Source organism: Ailuropoda melanoleuca, chromosome 4 (genome assembly GCF_002007445.2).
Source record: "Ailuropoda melanoleuca isolate Jingjing chromosome 4, ASM200744v2, whole genome shotgun sequence".
Lineage (NCBI taxonomy): Eukaryota > Metazoa > Chordata > Mammalia > Carnivora > Ursidae > Ailuropoda > Ailuropoda melanoleuca.
In genome coordinates, this window is record NC_048221.1 from 16,457,923 (window position 1) to 16,478,768 (window position 20,846).

General features: G+C 39.7%; 1 non-coding gene across 1 annotated transcript; it reads left to right on the plus strand.

Moving 5' to 3' along the window:
* The first annotated feature begins 16,172 nt into the window (after positions 1-16,172).
* LOC117802174 lies at positions 16,173-16,274 on the plus strand. Its single transcript, XR_004625215.1, has one exon. It is a non-coding gene; the product is annotated as a U6 spliceosomal RNA (small nuclear RNA).
* The last annotated feature ends 4,572 nt before the right edge of the window (positions 16,275-20,846 follow it).

The following is a 20,846-nucleotide window of genomic DNA, read 5'->3' on the forward strand; positions in this document are numbered from 1 at the left end:
GTTCTTCCCCATCCCCCCCAGGTCATCTACTATTCTTTCTTTGGGTAACTCCCCTTCAGCCACAATGGCCTCCTCGCTCTTCTGCAAACTCATTGGGCACATTCCAGCTTAGGAGGTTAGGGACCCTGGCTGCTCCCACTGTGGAAACTCACTTCACAGCCACAAGGCTACCTTCCTGTCCTCATTCAAGCCTTTGCTCAGATGTCACCTTTTTTTTTTTTTTTTTTAAGATTTTGTTTGTTTATTACAGAGAGCCCAAGCGGGGAGAGCAGCAGGCAGAGGAAGAGGGAGAAGCGGGCTTCCTGCTGAGCAGGGAGATCAATGCAGGGCTCAATCCCATGACCCTGAGATCATGACCTGAACTAAAATCAAAAGTCAGACGCTTAACCAACTGAGCCACCCAGATGCCCCTCAGATGTCACCTTCTTACTAAGCCCTACTCCTTTCCAAAACTGTAGCTGTCTTGAGTGCCACATTCCTGATCCTTTTACTCTGCTTAATGTTTTTAGCATGTAACACCTTAACTATGCTGCTAAATGTTCAGCCTGACAGATTATAAACTCCATGCATGAAGGAAAAAAAAAAAAAAGTCTCAGCAATTTACAAGAACAACGCATTTCTATCAATGGTCTAGCTTCCAGAAGGGAATGTGGATACCATTAAATCTCCTTATAATCTGCAGCCCATTGACAGATACTTGAAGCAGGCAAAGTGTATGTTCTTCCAGGATTCTCCCAACTATCTTGGTGTTACTGCCTTGCTAGAGGGAAAAAAAACCTTAAATCAGCCTCCTCCAGTATCTTGTAGGTCCTCTTTAGCATATGAAAATCCTTCCGAAATCTCCCAGTTCCTTACCTCCCCCTCATAGTATACAATCAGCCACCCCTCACAACCCCGGGCAGCAACTCTTTCTGCCCACGGTTCCAACCCCATGCTTTAATAAACCACCATTCTGCACCAAAGACATCTCAAGAATTCCTTCTTGATCATCGGCTCTGGACTTCATGCCGCCAAACCTCACCTATATTCCAAAACCACATCATAATATATTATTAGCTTCAGGGGTAGAATTCAGTGATTCATCAGTTGCATATAACACCCAGTGCTTATTACATCAAGTGCCCTCCTTAGTGCCCATCAACCAGTTACCCCAACCCCCAGTCGCCTCCCCTCTAGCAACCCTGTTTGTTTCCTAGAGTAAAGAGACTCTTATGGTTTATCTCCCTCTCTGTTTTTATCTTATTTTAGTTTTCCTTCCCTTATGTTCATCTGTTTTATTTCTTAAATTAAGCATCAGACTCTTGATCTCAGCCCAGGTCTTTATCTCAGGGTCACTGATGTCAAGCTCTGCAAAGGGCTCCATGCTGGGCATGGAGCCTACTTTAAAAAAAAAAAAAAAAAAGATAAAAAGCACTTGGAATATCTGATAATACAATTGTCATTCACTGGGAAAGCCTCAGGATCCCCAGTAGGCTGACAGAAGAAGGTATTTCTCTCCGAAAGCCAGCCAGTCAAGGCTGGAGAAGGTGAATGCTTCTTCAAATGCAAAGACAGCAACACAAGATATCCAGGAACGTGAAATCAAGGAAACAAGACATCACCAAAGGAACACAGTAATTTTCCAGCAACTGACCCCAAAGAAATACAGATCTACAATTACCTAAAAAAGAGTTCAGCTTAGTGAGCTATAAGGAAACACTGGAAGACAATTCAATGAAATCAGTAAACAATACCCAAAACAAGACGTTTAACAGAGAGACAGAAATTTTAAAAAAGACCCAAACAGAAATCCTGGAGGTGAGGAATGCAATGAGTGAAATGAAAAATGCAGTAGAGAGCACAAACAGCAGACATGATCAAAGCAGAAGAAAGAATCTGTGAGGTCATAGGTCACCTGAAATTATCCAGAGGATTACAAAGAAAAAATAACAAAAGTGAAGAAGAGAAACTATTTAAGCATTGTTGGCATCCCAGAAGGAAAAGAGAAGAAGAAAGGGACAGGAAGCTTATTTAAAGAAACAATGGCTGAGGCCTTCCCAAGTCTGGGGAGAGATTTAGACATCCACGTTCATAAAACTCATAGGTCCCCCAAAAGATCTTCTCCTAGACAAATATAATAAAGCCATCTAAAATCAAAGAATTTTTAAAAGTGGCAAGAAAATAAAAATTCTTAACTTACAAGGAAACCCCCATAAGGCTATGAGTGGACTTCTCAGCAGAAACACTATAGGCCAAGAGAGAGTGGGATGATGTATTCAAAGTGCTGGAAGAGAATGGCTGAGGAAGACGATGGTGGAGCCAGAGGGCCCTACGCTTGCCTCATCTCACAAATACAACTAGATAACTATCGAATTATCCTCAATACCCCAGAAATTGATCTGAAGACTGACAGAAAAAACTCCAAAACTAAAGGCAGAGGAGAGACCACATCAAAGAAGGTAGGAAGTACAGAGATCCAGTTCAGGAGAGATATGTGGCTACTGCAGTGGGGAGGGAGCCACAGGCAAGAAGGGCAAGAGACACACTAGCACAAGGAGGAGTCCATAGGGAAAACAAATCCCCATAGCGATTGCCTTGGAAAGCAAGAGGGCCTGAATCTCTTGAGTTCTTGCAACTACTGGGGCTTAAAGCCTGGAATTTTAAAGGTCAGCATGCTTGGCTCTGGAAGACCTGAGAGGACACTGGGGTTGCTCTTGGAGAAGAGGCTAGGGCAAACAGCCTGCAGACATACAGCCTACAAACAGTGATCTGAAGAGCACCTGGGCACTCAGTGGGGAGATTAGTTGCTCATCTGGGAGCATGTCGCAGAGAGGCAGTATTCACAGAGACAACCCCCTACCTCCTCCCATGAACGCAGGAACTGGACAGTGCCATTTCCCTCCTCCACCCCTCAGCATAAACACAGAGCCACTGCCAGGAACGAGTGCAGTGGCCACACCCCTTACCTAATTTGCATACACCAAGCTCCCTCTACCACCCACTTCCCTGCACTCAGGTGGAACTGCCCTTCCCAGTCATGCTTGCCTCAGTCCCAGCTGGGGGGGCCATCCCCTTGAAGACTGGCCCAAACCCCTGCCCACACCATGTCTCCCAACCCAGGAGTTTTGTGGGGCCTCAATTCCAGTGACAGCAGCAACAGGTCTCATATCACAAGCAGGCCAGAGCACATCAAGTTAAAAATTGCCATATGGAGGCCAGGGACCAAACCCTGCCTACAACAGGCAAAGAAAGCCTCTGCAGACCATGGCCTGAAGGATAAAGTGGCCAGGATACAACAGCAGAGCACACACAGCACACACAAGAGACAGTCCCAGAAGTACCAGGCCCTGGAAACGGGGGCCACTACACTGTAGGGCACTACATGACCTGTTCTTCATAAAGCCATTACACACTCAAGAACAGGAGATGTAGCTGACTTTCCTTACACAGAGAAACAGGCACAAAGACTTAGACAAAATGAGAAGACAGAGGAATTTGTCGCAGATAAAAGAACAGGTAAGACCATGGCCAGAGACTTGAGTGAAACAGATATAAGTAACGTGCCTGATAAAGAATTTAAAGCAATGATCATGGGGTGCCTGGCTGGCTCAGTTGGTAGAGCACACCACTCCTGATCTCAGGGTAATGAGTTCCAGCCCCACACTGGGCGCAGAACTTACTTAAAATAAAAACAAAAACAAAAACCTAAAGCAATGATCATAAGGATACTCACTGGTCTTAAGAGCAGAGGACATCAGTGAAACCATTAGCACAGAGCTAAGAAATAACATAGCAGAGATAAAGAGCTCAATAAATGAAATGAGAAACACACCTAATGGAATGAACAGCAGGCTGGAAGAAGCAGAGAAACAAATTAATGACCTAGAACACAGAGTAATGGAAAGTAATCAAGCTTAACAAAAGAGAGAAAAAAGAATTATGCAAAACAAGAATAGACTTGGAACTCAGTGACTCCATCAAACATAGTAACATTCATATTATAGGAGTCCCAGAAAAAGAAGAGAGAGAAAAGGGTGCAAAAAATTTATATGAAGAAATAATAGCTGAAAACATCCCTAATCTGGGGAAGAAAACAGACATCCAGATCCAGGAGGCACAGAGAACCCCCCCAAAAATCAACAAAAGCAGAGTGACATCAACACATATTATAATTAAAATGGCAAAATATAGTGGTAATGAAAAAATATTAAAAGCAGCAAGACAAAAAAAAAAAAAAGAGTTACATACAAAGGAAACCCCATAAGGCCAACAGTGCATTTTTCAGCACAAACTTCCCAAGCCAGAAAGGAGAGGCATTATATATTCAAAGTGCTAAATGGGGAAAACCTGCAGCCAAGAATATTCTGTCCAGGAAGGCTATCATTCAGAACAGAAGGAGAGATAAAGAGTTTCCCACACAAACAAAAACTAAAGGAGTTCGTGACCACTAAACCAGCCCTGCAAGAAATATTAAAGGGGACTCTTTGAGTGGAAAGGAAAGGCTAAAACCCATAGCATGAAGGTAGGAAACACAAAAGCAATAAAAACAAGTATTTCTGTAAAAAGTCAGTCAAAGAACATAAAATAAAAGGATGTAAAATATGACATCATATACCTAAAACATGGAAAGGAGTAAAGAATGGATTCAAACTTATATGCCCCTCAACTTTATATAAACTGCTATATGCAGAAAATATAATTTACAAACTTAATGGTAACCACAAATCAAAAACCACTAAGAAATACCCAAAGAATATTGAGAAAGAAATCCAAATACAGCACTAAGGAAAACTAGTATACCATAAAAGAAAGGGTCAGAGAAAATCTTCAGAAACAACCATAAAACAAGTAATAAAACAGCAATAAATACATATCTATCAATAATTACTTTAAATGTAAACGGACTAAACACTCCAATAAAGACATATGATAACAGAATGAATAATAATTTTAAAAAACTCATCTACATGCTGCCTACAAGAGACCCATTTTATACCTAAAGACACTTGCAGATTGGAAAGTGAGGGGATGGAGAAACATTTATCATGCAAATGAGTGTCAAAACAAAGCTGGAGTAGCAATATTTTTGTTGGACAAAATAGACATTAAAACAAAGACTGTAACAAGAAACAATACTATAATGAAGAGAACAATCCAACAAGAAAATATAACAATTATAAATATTTATGCACCCAACATGGGAACTTCCATATACATAAAACAGTTAACAACAAACATAAAAGAAACTAATTGATAATACAATAATAGTGGGAGACTTTAGCACCCCCCTTACATCAATGGACAGATCTTCTAAGCAGAAAATCAACAAGGAAACAAGGACTTTGAATGATACACTGGACCGGAGGGTTTTAACAGATATATTCAGAGCATTCCATCCTAAAACAGTAAAATACACATCCTTTTCAAGTGCATATGGAACATTCTCCAGAAGAGATCACATATTAGGCCATAAAACAAGCCTCAACAAATTCAAAAAGATCTGTCATACCATGCATCTTTTCTGACAACAACACTATGAAACTAGAAGTCAACCACAAGAAAATATCTGTAAAGACCACAAATACATGAGGGTTAAATAACATGCAACTAAACAATGAATGAGTCAACCAAGAAATAAAAGAAGAAATAAAGAAGTACATGGGAACAAATGAAAATGAAAACACAATGGTTCAAAACCTTTGGGATGCAGTAAAAGCAGTTCTAAGAGGGAAGTTTATAGTAATACAGGCCTACTTGCTCAAGAAGCAAGAAAAATCTCAAACAACCTAAAACCTTACACCTAAAGGAGCTAGAAAAAGAGCAACAAACAAAATCTAAAACCAGCAGAAGGAAGGAAATAATAAAGATTAGAGCAGAAATAAATGATATAGAAACTAAAAAAAAAAAAGAAGAAGAAGAAGAAGAAAAAGGAAAAAAAAATCAATGAAACCAGGAGCTGGTTCTTTTGGGAGGGGGGAATCAATAAAATTGATAAATCTCTAGACAGACTTATCAAGATGAAAAGAGAAAGGACCCAAATAAATAAAATCACAAATGAGAGAAGAGAAATAACAACAAACACCACAGAAAAGAGAATATTATGAAAAATTATATGCCAACAAATTGGGCAACCTAGAAGAAATGGATAAATTATTGGAAACATATAACCTACCAAAACTGAAACAGGAAGAAATGGAAAATTTGAACAGACCAATTACCCACAAAGAAATTGAATTAGGAATCAAAAAACTCCAAAGAAAGAAAAGTCTGGGACCAGACAGCTTCACAGGTGAATTCTACCAAACATTTTAAAGAATTAATACTCACTCTTCGCAAACTAGTCCAAAAAACAGAAGAGGAAAGAAAACTTCCAAACTTATTCTATGAGGCCATCATTACCCTGATACCAAAACCAGAAAAGACACCACAAAAAAAGAGAACCACACGCCAATATCCCTGAGGAACACAGATTTTAAAAAGTCCACAACAAAATACTAGCAAACCTAATCCAAAATAAATTTTTTTTAAAAGATTTTATTTATTTATTCAACAGAGATAGAGACAGCCAGCGAGAGAGGGAACACAAGCAGGGGGAGTGGGAGAGGAAGAAGCAGGCTCACAGCAGAAGAGCCTGATGTGGGGCTCGATCCCACAACGCAGGGATCACGCCCTGAGCCGAAGGCAGACGCCAAACCACGGTGCCACCCAGGCGCCCCCCAAAATAAATTTTAAAAAATCATTCACCACGATTAAGTGGGATTTATTCCTGGGTTGCAAGGGTGGTTTGCTACTTTCAAATCAATCAACATAATACCTCACATCAATAAGAGAAAGGATAAGAACCATATGATCGTATCAGTAGATCAAGAAAAAGCATTTGACAAAGTACAACATCCACTGAAGATAAAAATCCTCAACAAAGTAGGTTTAGAGGGAAGATACCTCAGCATAATAAAGGCCATATGTGAAAAACCCACAGCTAATGCCATCCTCAGTGGGGAAAAACTGAGAGCCTTTCCCCTAAGGTCAAGAACAACACAAGGACGTCAACTTTCACCATTTTTATTCAACATAGTACTGAAAGTCCTAGTCACAGGAAGCAGAAAACAAAAAGAAATAATCCAAATCAGCAAGGAAGAAGTCAAACATTCACTATTTGCAGATGACATGATACTATATATAGAAAACCCAAAAGACTACACCCAAAAACTGCTAGAACTGATAAATGAATTCAGTAAAGTTGCAGGATACAAATTCCATGTACAGAAATCTGTTGCATTTCTTTAAGTTTTATTTATTTATGAGAGAGAGAGCGCAAGAGCATGTGTCCACGAGCAGTGAGGAGCAGGAGAGGAAAGAGCAGACTATCCGTGAGCAGGGAGCCTGATGTAGGGCTCGATCCCAGGACCCTGAGATCATGACCTGAGCCAAAGGCAGATGCTTAACTGACTAAGCCACCCAGGCGCCTTAATCTGTTGCATTTCTATACACCANTTTTTATACACCAAAAAAAAAAAAAAAAAAAGCAGCAGAAAGAGAAATTAAAAAACAATCTCATTTATAACTGCACCCAAAATAATAAGATACCTAGTAATAAACCTAATCAAAGAGGTAAAGACCTGTACGAAAGAAATCGAAGATAACACAAAGAAATGAAAAACATTCCATGTTCGTGGATTGGAAGAACAAATATTGTTAAAATGTCTAAACTACCCAAAGCAATCTACACATTAAATGCAATCCTTATCAAAATACCAACAGCATTTTTCACAAAGCTAGAACAAACAATCCTAAAATTTGTATGGAAATACAAAAGACCCCAAATAACCAAAGCAATCTTGAAGAAAAGCAAAGACGAAAGCATCACAATTTCAGACTTCAAGTTGTATTACAAACCTGTAGTAATCAAAACAGTATGGTACTGGCACAAAAACAGACACGTAGATCAATGGAACAGAATAGAGAAGCCAGAAATAAACCCATAATTATATGGGCAATCAATCTTTGACAAAGTAGGAAAGATTTTCCCATTTTATCCAATGGGAAAAAGGACAATCGCTTCAACAAATGGTGCTGGGAAAACGGGACCACTTTCTTACAACATACAAAAAAATAAATTAAAAATTGATTAAAGACCTAAATTTGAGACCTAAAACCATAAAAATCCTAGAAAAGAGCACAAGCAGTAATTTCTCTGACATCAACTCTAGAAACTTGTTTCTAGATAGGTCCCCTGAGGCAATGGAAACAAAAGCAAAACTATAAACTGTTGGGACAACATCAAAATAAAAAGCTTCTACACAGTGAAGGAAATAATCAACAAAATTAAATGGCAACCTAAGGAATGGGAAAAGATTTTTATAAACAACATATTCTTTGAAGGTTAGTATCCAAAATATATTAAAAACTTATAAAACTCAGCACCCAAAAAACAAATAATCCAATTTAAAAATGGGCAAGAGACATGAACAGACATTTCTCCAAAGAAGACATCCAGATGGCCAACAGACATGAAATGATGCTCAACATCACTCATCATCACAGAAACACAAATCAAAATCACAACAAGGGGATGCCTGGGTGGCTCAGTCGGTTGGGTGTCTGCCTTCAGTTTGGGTCATGATCCCAGAGTTCTGGGATCAAGTCCTGCGTGGGGCTCCTCGCTCAGCAGGCAGCCTGCTTCTCTCTTTCCCTCTGCCTGCCACTCCCCCTGCTTGTGTTCTCTCTCTGTCAAATAAATAAATAAAATCTAAAACAAAAACAAAAACAAACCCACGATGAGATATCACCTCATATCTGTAAGAATGGTTAAAATCAAAAACACAAGAAAAAACAGGTGTTGGCAAGGATGTGGAGAAAAAGGAACCCTCAGGTACTGTTGGTCGGAATGCAAGCTGGTGTAGCCATTGTGAAAAACAGTATGGAGGTTCCTCAAAAAATTAAAAATAGAACTACCCAATGATCTAGCAGTTCCACTACTAACTATTTACTCGAAAAATATAAAAACACTGATTCAAAGGGATACATGCACGCCTACTTTTATAGCAGCATTATTTACAATAGCCAAGATATGGAAGCAGCCCGAGTGCCTGTTGACAGATGAATGGATAAAGAAGATGTGGTATATACATGCAATAGAAAAGTATTCAGTCATAAAAAAGAGCGAAATCTTGCCATTTGCAATAACATGGATGGAGCAAGGGACTATAATGCTAAGTGAAATAAGTCAAAGAAAGACAAATACCATATGATCTCACTCATATGTGGAATTTAAGAAACAAAACAAAGAAGCAAAGGGGGTTAAAGAGAGAGAGAGAGACAAACCAAGAAACAGACTCTTACCTTGTACCTACAGAGAACAAACCGATGGTTCCCAGAGGGGAGGGGGTTGGGACTACGGGTGAAACAGGTGATGGGGATTAAGGAGGGCACTTGTCATGATGAGCACCAGGTGATTCAAATGAAAACTTAAAACAAAAAGCAAAAACCCTCACAAAGCGTTGCAAGAAAAAAACTGCCAACCAACAATGCTTTATCCAGTAAAGCTGTCCTTCAGAAATGAAGGAGCGATAAAGACTTTCGTGGATTAACAAAAGCTCAGAGTTCATCACCACTAGACCTGCTTTACAAGAAATGCTGAAAAGAATTCTTCAAGCTGACATGAAAGGACAATAATTAGTAACATGAAAAGGCAAGTATACACTGGGTAAAGGCAAGTACACAAATTCAGAATACTCTAATACTATAATATGGTGGTATGTTAATCACTTAACTCCAGTATAAAGGTTAAGAGACAAAATTACTAAAAATAACTACAACTACAATAACTTGTTAATAGCTACAAAAAAGTCATAAAAATGCTCAACAAGTACATGAAAAGGTACTCAACACCCCTAAGCATCAGGGAAATGCAGATCAAAACTAACTCACACTTGTTAGGATGGCTTTTATTTAAAAAGACAACATGGGGTGCCTGGGTGGTTCAGTCGTTAAGCGTCTGCCTTCAGCTCAGGTCATGATCCCAGGTCCTGGGATCAAGCCCCGCACTGGGCTCCCTGCTCAACGGGAAGCCTGCTTCTCCCTCTCCCACCCCCAGGCTTGTGTTCCCTCTCTCGCTGTGTCTCTCTCTGTCAAATAAATAAAATCTTTAAAAAAACAAAAATAAAAAGATAAAAAGACAACATGGGGGTGCCTGGGTGGCTCAGTTGGTGAAGCATCTTCAACTCTTGATTTCAGCTCAGATCTTGTTCTCAGGGTTGTGAGATCGAGCCCTGCATCAGGCTCATGCACTAGACATGGAGCCTGCTTAAGACCTTCTCTCTGCATCCCCCCAGCAAATAAATAAATAAACAGACAACAGATGGGGCGCCTGAGTGGCTCAGTCAGTTAAGCATCTGATTGAGAGGGTTGTGAGTTTAGGCCCCATGTTAGGCTCCACATTGGGCTCCATGCTGGGCGTGAAGCCTACTTAAAAAAAATAAGATAAAATAAAAAGACAACAGATAACATGTGTTGGGAAAGATGTGGAGAAAAGGGAATCCTTGTACACTGTTGGTGGAAAATGTAAATTGGTACAGTCATTATGGAAAACAATATGAAAGTTCCTCAAAAAATTAAAAACTAAACTAACTTAAAATCTAGCAATCCTACTTCTGGGTATATATCCAGAGTAAACAAAAGCATTATCTTGAAGAGCTATCTGCATCCCCATGTTCAGTGCAGCAGTATTCACAATAGCCAAACTATGGAAACAATCTAATTGTCTGTGAATAGATAAATGGATAAAGATGATGTAGTGTGTATATATAATAGAATACTATTCACCCATAAGAAGGAAATCCTGCCATTTACATCATATATACTTATAGATAGATGACAGATAGATAGATAGATAGATAGATAGATAGATAGATAGATAGATAGATACAGACTTCAACTATTTATATCCTTCTCAACCCCAAAGCCAAAATCAAGCCCCTCAGGAACCCATTAGAATAATTCCCATCAGAGTCAAAGGCCAACAAGCCCGTGCACTTCACCACCACCATTTACTACTGCTGTGGAGGTATCAGTGATTACAGCTGGGCAAGAGAAAGAAAACAAAGGTATGTCACTGGAAAAGAAAAAGTAAAATGATGACTATTTGCAGATGATATTCTTATATACCTAGAGAATCAACTGAAAACCTTTACCATTTTATAATCAGGTAAGGTAGTGAAAATGAATATATAGAAATCCATGTCTTCACGTACATCAACAAGAAGGGAGAAGATAAAATGCTTCAACAACACTAAAAACTAAGAAAAAAGATCTGAGAACAAACCTAATAAGAAATGCCAAGAAATCTCTCAAACTCTGAGGGACATGAAAGAAGACTCCAGCAAAGAGAAAGGCACACAATCCTAGTGGGGAAGACTCATCACCTAAATGTCACTCTTCCTACATTAACCTAAAAATGTAACACAGCGCCAATAAAAACAAAAAGGATTTTTTTTCTTTTTTAAACAGGCAGGTTTATGTTAAGGTTCACATAAAAAACAAACATAGCTAGGAAAGTTCTGAAATTAAAGGTAATGAATGATAATTAACTTTAACAAATATCAAAACATGCTCTAAAACCAGAGTAATTAAAATAACGTGTCCCCAAACATAAATGCACAGATACTGTGTAGAACAAAAAGTCCAGAAATAGACCCAAATGTATATGATATGTGGTAAAGGATATCACATATAGTAAAGGACATTTGAACAAGTGGGAGGAAAAATGAATTGCTCATTACGAGGTGTTGCAAAAATGGGTGGCCATTTGGGAAAAAATTAAGCTGGACCCACATTTCTCACCAAAATAAACTCCAAATGGATAGAAGATGTAAAGGTAAATAATGAAATTTAAAAAGTACTTTAAGAAACCACGGGGTAATTTTCCATACTCTTCTAATAGGGAAGATCTTTCTAGGTATGACAGAGAACCCAGAAACCTTAAAAGTCCAATGAATATGACCCAATTAACAACCAATTTTTTTTTCATGACAGAACCATCCTAAATAAAAAGAGAAATTAACAATCTGGAAAAATATAACTGCAATTTGTAACACCAACAAAGTACTAAGTTCCTTCATATATAAACCATTTTTACAAAATCAATGTTAAAAATACCAAAGCCCAAAAGAAAAATGGACAAAGAAAATGGAAATGGTCCCTTACCCTTATAGCAACAGGAGAGCTACAAATTAAAAACTACCCCTGATATGAGTGCTCATTCTATTACTCTTGTAACTTTTCTATAGGGTAAACTAAGTTTTGGAAAAAAAATTTACACAAAGAAGTCATTTTTTCACCTATCAAAGGGGCAAAGATCAAACTGTGCTATCACAGTGCTGGTGAGGGTGTGGATAGACGGGCACCAGCACACACAGCTAAGGGGCATACGCAGACAAAGCCTCTGTGGAGGTGTATCTGGTAAGAACTACAAAAGCACGTACTCACCAACCCAGCAATCTTGCCTCTGGTAAGTGACCAGACAGATGCACTTGGCCATGCATCAAATGATGCGTGCAGAAGGTTACTCAGTGTTTCTGCACGAGCAAAATTTACACCACTTTATATGCCCATCAACAGAGCTCTGGCTGAATAAAGGTACATCCTGACAATGGAATATCATCCAGCTGTGAAAGACAATGAGAAAGCTCTTATGTATTGATAATGAACTATGACAAACAAACAGAGAAAAAAGCAAGGGATATAGTGTGCTACTTTCATGTAAAAGAAAAGAGCTCTCTGTGCATTTGTCTGTATTAACGCAAAGAACACCCCTGACTCACTGAAAACCTGAACAGATACTGGAGAACTGGTATCACTGGCTGCCTCTGGGGAGAGGATGTGGTGGCCAGGGGCAAGATGGAAGGGAAACTTTCCCATGTATACTCTGTTGTTCCTTTTGAATTTTATGCCATGGCAATCTACTATCGCAGTGAAAAGCTAAAATTAAAAATAATGAACGCTTCCCTGTGGAAGCAGCAGCCTTCTTCTCTGAGCTTCTGTAACTGTGTATATCCACCATGCCTGCGTTCATTCCGATTCTTTCAGCCTCCTCTGATTGATTGTGGTTTCTTTGGGAAGAAGGTCACTGCTGAATCACCTTTGTGTTCCCTAGAGCACCGAGCGCCTCATTTGGTGCTGAGCGGAAAGTCACTGAAGGTCTGTCTGTTCACTGCGCTAAACTAGTCCACTGGTGCAAACAGTTCATCCTTGGGGGAAAGGAGATTTTTCTGAAAGTTGCCATGTAAAGCGGACCAATGATTAGGACAGGAAATTCTGCTTCTGTAAGCAACAAAATTAGCCAAATAAGCCGGAAGAATGCTCAGCAGAACAAGTTAAAAGTACTGAAAAGAGAAAGGAGTTTCAGTTCAGGAATGGAAGCTGATTTCAGAGAATCTAAAGCCTGAAAATACATATATTCAAGAGGGTGACCTCTGCCACATTTAGAATAATCGTTGGGGGCACATGGGTAGCTCAGTGGGTTAAGCATCTGCCTTCGGCTCCAGTCATGACCAGGGAATCCTGGGACTGAGCCCTGTTGTCAGGCTCCCTGCCCAGTGGAGATCCTGCTTCTCCCTCTACCTACCACTCCCCCTGTTCATGCTCTCCCTCTCTGTCTCTGTCAAATAAAGAAAACCTTAAAGAAAAATAATCATTGGATTGGCGCAGCAAGACCCAGACTGAAGGGAAGACAAAATTATATCACCTGGTTGTGGTGGTCGTCACAAATAACCAAGTACATGATGCCAACCCTCTTCACAACTGAAATCAACAAATATATTAAAGATTTCCTTCCACGATGCCAGCTACCTACATTCTTATTCCCTCTTGACCTGGTCAGGAATGACTAACAAAGAGACTGAACTGACCCCTGCTATGAATATGGGAAAAGAGGGGCGCCTGGGTGGCACAGCGGTTAAGCGTCTGCCTTCAGCTCAGGGCGTGATCCCGGCGTTATGGGATCGAGCCCCCACATCAGGCTCCTCTGCTGTGNTCAGCTATGAGTCTGCTTCTTCCTCTCCCACTCCCCCTGCTTGTTCCCTCTCTCGCTGGCTGTCTCTATCTCTGTCGAATAAATAAATAAAATCTTTAAAAAAAAAAAAAAAGAATATGGGAAAAGAATTTGTTTTAAAGCTAGAAACAGGGGTGTCTGGGTGGCTCAGTCGGCTTAGGTCATGTTCTCAGGGTTGTTGAGATGGAGCCCCACAGCAGGCTCCATGCTCAGCGGGGAGTCCGCTTGAGATTCTCTCTCTCCCTCCCTCTGTCCCAAACCCACTCGCCCACTCACTCTCTCCCTAAAATAAATAAATCTTAAAAAAATAAAATAAAGCTAGAAACAACCCAAGAGCCCAATGGGGCAGCCCTGTCATTTCACAAGACCTTTGGCCCAGCCAGAGGGTGCCTTCAGTCTCAGTCCCAGCAGGTGCCGGCAGGAGCCTGACTAGGACCAGCCAGCCACCTGCTCCCAGCTACACATGGGCAGCCTCATCCACATCCACAGGTCGGAGGCCCCTTGCCTGGTTTCCTAGCAGATGTGTGGCCTGCTGGAGAGCACCATGGTTCTTGATAGCTTATCCCAAAGTGGGGGTGTGGAGTCTCTTTATTACTGTCTCAAGAGCTTTTAATACAAATGGCGCATGGAAAATGGTTCCATTCCCAACACAGATCCACAAAAGCACTGTTTGCGAGGGGAAGAACTGCAAAGAAGAGAGCAAAGAGCCCTTCTCCTTGACACAGGCTTTTCAACAAATGGTGCTGGGAAAACTGGATAGCCACTATGTAAAACAGTTCAGTTGAACTCTTACATCACATACAAAAATTCAAAATGCATCAAAGACCTACACAAAGAGCTAAAACTATAATTCTCTTTTTAAAAATTTTATTTATTTGAAAGAGAGGGAGAGAGAACAAGAGAGAAAACACAAGCAAGGAGAGGAGAGGGAGAAACAGGCTTCCCGCTGAGCAGGGAACCTGATGCAGGGCTCAATTTCAGGACCCCAGAATCATGACCTGAGCCAAAGGCAGACACTTAACCGACTGAGCCACCCAGGTGCCCCTAAAACTATAAAACTCTTAAAAGAAAGTAGAGTAAAAGCTTCATGACATTGGATTTAGAAAGGATTTCTTGGATATGACACCAAAAGTACAGGTAAAAAAAGAAAACAATCTGGGCCTCAAAAAATAATTTTTGTGCAACAAAGGAAACTTTCAACAGAGTGAAAAGACATCCCACAGAATGGGAAAAAGTATTTGCAAATCATGTCTAATAAGGAATTAATATCCAGAAAAAAAACTTTTATAACTTGGCAACAAAAAAACAACCCTATTAAAAAAATGGGCAAAGGACTTGAACAGACATTTCTCTAGAGAAGATATACAGATGGCCAACAGGCACAAAAAAAAGATGCCCAACATCACTAATCATTAGGGAAATGCAAATTAAAGCCATAATGAGATATCACTTCATACTTACTAGGATGGCTCTTATTAAAAAATAAAAACAAACAAATGAAAATGGGAAATGAGTATTGGTAAGGATGTGGAGCAACTGGGAACTCTTGTGCATTAGTGACAGAATATAAAATAGGGCAGCTGCTGTGGGAAACAGTTTGGCAGCTCCTCAAAAAGTGAAACATAGAATTACCAAATGATCCAGCAATTCCTCCCCTGGGTACATATCCAAAGAACTGAAAGTAGGGATTTGAACAGGTATCTGTACACTCATGTTTATAACAGCATTATTCACAATAGGCAAAAGGTACAAATAATCCCAGGGTTCACTGACAGATGAAGAGATAAATAAAATGTGGATACACATACAATACAATATTATTTGGCCTGAAAAAGGAATGAAATTCTGATACATGCTACAACATGGAGGAACACTGAAAACACTGTGTTAACTGAAATTAGCCACGTACAAAAGGACAAACACAATATGATTCCACTTATACAAGGGACCTAGAATGGGCCAATTCAGAGACAGAAAGTAGAATAGTGGTTGCCAGGGGCTGGGGGAGGGGAGAACAAGAAGTTGTTTAATGAGTATGGAATTTCTGTTTGGCATGACGAAAACCTTCTGGAAATGGGCAGTGGTGATGGTTGTACAACACTGTGAAGATAGCTGATGCCACTGAATGGTACACTTAAAAATGGTGCTCGCTTTGGCAGCACACATACTAAAATTGGAACGACAGAGATTAGCATGGCCCCTGCACAAGGATGACACACAAATTTGTGAAGCATTCCATATATTTTTTTTAAAAAATTGTTAAAATGATAAATTTTGTAACGTATATTTTCGCACAGAAAAGCTCATCAAATAATTTAGAAAGAAGAAAAAAGAAAAATAAAAAAAGGGAAGAGGATATATATGAAGCAAGCAGGCCTTGAGTTAATGAGTAAATGACAGCTATAACTGAATGACAGATGCACAGAGGCTCATTGCTTTCTGCTTTTGTATATATTTGAATTTTACCACAATGAATGTTAATAAACAAGGAAGTCCTTCAGAATGTGCAAAACCTTTTTAGAATATATCCCCTTACAAAACTTAGCAAGATTAGAATACACAAGGTTGGAAGACCTGGCGCGCATGGTTGGCTCAGCTGGAAGAGCATGTGATTCCTGATGTGAGGGTTGTGAGCCTGAGCCCCACTCTGGGTAGAGATTACTAAAAAGAAAAGAAAAAGAAAAGGTTCAAAGACCTAAACTTAAGACCAAAAACTATAAAATTCTTATAAGAAAACAGAGGGCAGGGGATGCCCAGCTGGCTCAGTAGGTACAGCATGCAAGTCTTGATTGCAGGGTCATGAGTTCGACCCCTCCATTGGGTGCAGAGATTACTTAAAAAAAAAAAAAAGGGCAAAAGCTTCAATGACATTGGGCTTGGCAATGATTTCTTGGATATGACACCAAGAACACAGGCAACAAAAAGAAAAAAACCAAATTGGACTTCATAAAAATGTTTAAATTGTGTACATCAAAAGACACTATCCGGGCTGCCTGGGTGGCTCAGTTGTTAAGCATCTGCCTTCGGCTCAGGTCATGATCCCAGCATGCTCAGGGATTGAGCCCTGCATTGAGCCCTGCATTGAGCCCTGCATTGAGCCCTGCTTCCCTCTCTCCAACTCCCCCCTGCTTGTGTTCCCTCTCTCCCTGTCTCTGTGAGATAAATAAATAAATAAATAAATAAATAAAATCTTTAAAAACAAAAAACAAAACAAAACCAAAATAAAAGACACTATCAACAGAGTAAAAAGGCAGCACACAGAAAATATTTACAAATCAAGTATCTGATAAAGAGATTACTATCTAGCACATACAGAGAACTCCTAAAACTCAACAACAAAAGACAATCTGATGTTAAACTGGGCAAAGGACTTGAACAAACATTTCTCCAAAGATAAACCAATGACTAACAAGCACATGAAAAAATGCTCAACATCACTACCCATTAGGGAAATGAAAATCAAAACTACAATGAGATACCATCTCACACCCACTAGGACGGCTATCACCAAAAAACAAAAACAAAAACAAAACCAAAACAAAACAGAAAATAACAAGTGCTGACAAGGATGCAGATAAACTGGAACAGTTGTGCATTGCTGGTGAGAATGCAAAATGATACAGCAACTGTGGAAAACAGTATGGTGGTGCCTCAAAAAATTAATCATAGAATTACCATATGATCAATTCCACTTATGTATATGACCAAAACAGAAAACAGGAACTTGGGGCGCTTGGGTGGCTCAGTTGTTAAGCATCTGCCTTTGGCTCAGGGCGTGATCCCGGCATTCTGGGATCGAGCCCCGCATTGGGCTCCCTGCTGGGAGCCTGCTTCCTCCTCTCCCACTCCCCCTACTTGTGTTCCCTCTCTCGCTGCTGTCTCTCTGTCAAATAAATAAATAAATAAAATCTTTAAAAAAAAAAAAAAGAAAAGAAAAAGAAAACAGGAACTTGAACAAATATTTGTACACCCATGTCCATAACAGAATTATTCACAATAGCCAAAAGGCAGAAACAACACAAATGTCAAACAATGGATAAATAAACAAAATGTGATATATAAATTCCACGGACTATTATTCAGCTTTAAAAAGGAAATTCTAACACACGCTACAACATGGATGAACCCTGAGGACATCATGCTGAATGAAACACGCCAGTCACAAAAAGACAAATACTGTATGATTCCACTCACATGAGATACTTAAGAGTAGACAAAATCATAAATGGGAAGTAGAATGGTGGTTCCAGGGGCAGGGGGAAGGTGGGAAAGGGGAGTTACTGTTAAATGGATACGGAGTTTCGGTGTTGCAAGATGAAAAGAGAAATGGAGAAGGATGACTGTGATGGTTGTATTTAACACCATTCAACTGTACAGTTAAAATGATTAACAGATAAGTTTTATGTGTATTTACCACAATAGAAAAATTAAACAACAACAACAAAGAATGCGTACACAGAAGGGGGTGGGGGATTACAGGGCTAGGAGGAATTCAATTGTATTACAAAAAAAGGAAATAGGATGGGAACACATATTTGGTTACAACAGAATCACAGTAATCTTGAGAACAGGGATGAAATGTGTTCTATATTTTATGGTAAAATCTGAAACAGCAAAATAACTAGCCACTAAACAGAACATTATAAGCCAAAAATAATCTTAATACAGAAAACATAAGCCATAGAACTCTGAATACAAACGGGACTCTGAGCTCCCTAAGAGCCAACGCAAAGAGGGAAACATTATTGACATAGTTCATGGTATACTTTAGACAAAATCAAACCAGTGGCTTAGAAGAGGCACAGTCACTCCAGGCACTGAACCTGAAGAAATTTCTAATTGGCCTCAGATTTTCTTGGGGACTTCTCAGATAGATCTCAATGCAAGCTGATGGGGCCATGCAAAGTCAGTTTACTAAAGAGCTGGAAGAGGGGCCAGAATTATGCTGCTTCCTAATGATGTGGCTTCACTCAAAGACAAAACACTGCCTGGAATGTCGGTACTAAAACACCTTCCAGCACAGTCTGATCAATGTTCTTTCTCTCAACTGAGCTTCAGATGGCCTTTGGGAGAAAGAAGCAGTCAAGGTTATCCTTCCTGACAGGAATATGAGATACAACATTCTCCGTTGCTTGCTAAAGGCAGGTCTTGGTGTTTCCAATAGTCACTGTTGCAGGGATGACAAATTAGAATGCATGTCCAAACCCAACCAGGGCTCAGGCTGGAAGAAGGGACCTAATCACCCATGGAGATGAGGCAGCATCAATGTGAGCTGGCAGGGAAGAAGGGCTGGGTAGGCCAGTCTGAGGAAGATCATGAGAGCAGGGGGTATTGAAGACTGTTGAAGAGGACCACGACTGGAGACTTTCTGAGTGACAGTGCAGTCTTCTGAAAGGTGCAATCCAAGCCCACAGCCAAACACAGCAAGCTGCTCAAAGGATCAAGTTATTGGGAAACGTAGAAATAAATGAGATTTTAAGTTTAAAAAAAACAAAAATGTTGTAGAATAGTGTTTTACAGAAAAAAATGTTCGCACATAACAGAAAATGGATAGAAAACAGTATGATCCCATTATAAAGAGAGAGAAAAGGAGAATGAGCAAGAATGAACCCTGCTAGCGGTCACCACAGTGATTACAGACAAAAACTGTGCATGTGCACGTCTGCCTATTGTTCTTCAACACAGACAACTTGTACTAAAAACAAAAACAAAAAACACTTCTATCTCCTCAAGAAATTTAGAAATATAGTATTGCAGTAAAAAATACAAGCAGCAATACAAATATGTTACTGAGAATGAAATCTTAATTATGACATCATCTAAAAATCAGGGAAACTGTCTAAAAACAAGAGCCAGTTATGTACTTGGCAAAACTATGATACACAACTGATGCTGATGGGATTCAGTGTGAAACATGTAAGCACAGGCATCGCACTCCGGTTTTAGGCGTGCCTGTATGGAGGCATGGCTCTCAAAGTATGGCTCTGGAGACCAGCAGCAGCAGCCTGAGAACAGAGACTCTAGTGAAGTGGGATTACAACAAGGTGATTCTAATTCACACCAAAGTCTGAGAACCACTGGTATGAATAATGTCTCACCTGTCTAGCTAGGGGAATATAGTTCTTGCTCAAATCCCGTTCTGTTATATTAACCTGGACTCCTGCACAAACACTAATCTATTCAATTGTTAAATAAGCTGGGAGAGAATTTGAAGATATTTTTAAAATTAGGTAGAATTCTGGAATTGCTTATTTTGATACAATGTAGCAACTACTGCAGCAGAGTGACCTGAAGAAAATCAAATTTAGTTTGTAAGAAGTGGTAAGGAATCAACATACTTGGTATTTCATTATATCTAAATATCATCTAAGATTTGCAAATACTCTAAAGTTAACAGCACAAATATGACTATTACAAATGCCACATTTATGTTAACTGATTATATTAGTCTCTCTTATTTCTGACATGAACAGGTTTGAAACAGAAAAGGTTCAACGAAATTTTAATTTCTAAAGGGTTATATCAGTCACTATAGCTCCAAACTTAAGATTGCAGCTACATCTGAGACATAAAGACTATTAAAATACCAGATCCTCTTTCAGAAAATTGTGACTACAATTTTTTAAATAATTTATACTTGGTTTCTAATATGAAATACCATTCTTGGGGCACCTGGGTGGCTCAGTCGGTTAAGCATCTGCCTTTCGCTGAGGTCATGATCTCAGGGTCCTGGGATAGAGCCCCACATCTGGCTCAGTGGGAAGTCTGCTTCTCCCCTTGCCCCTCCCTTCCTCATGAGTGCAATCTGTCTCTCTCT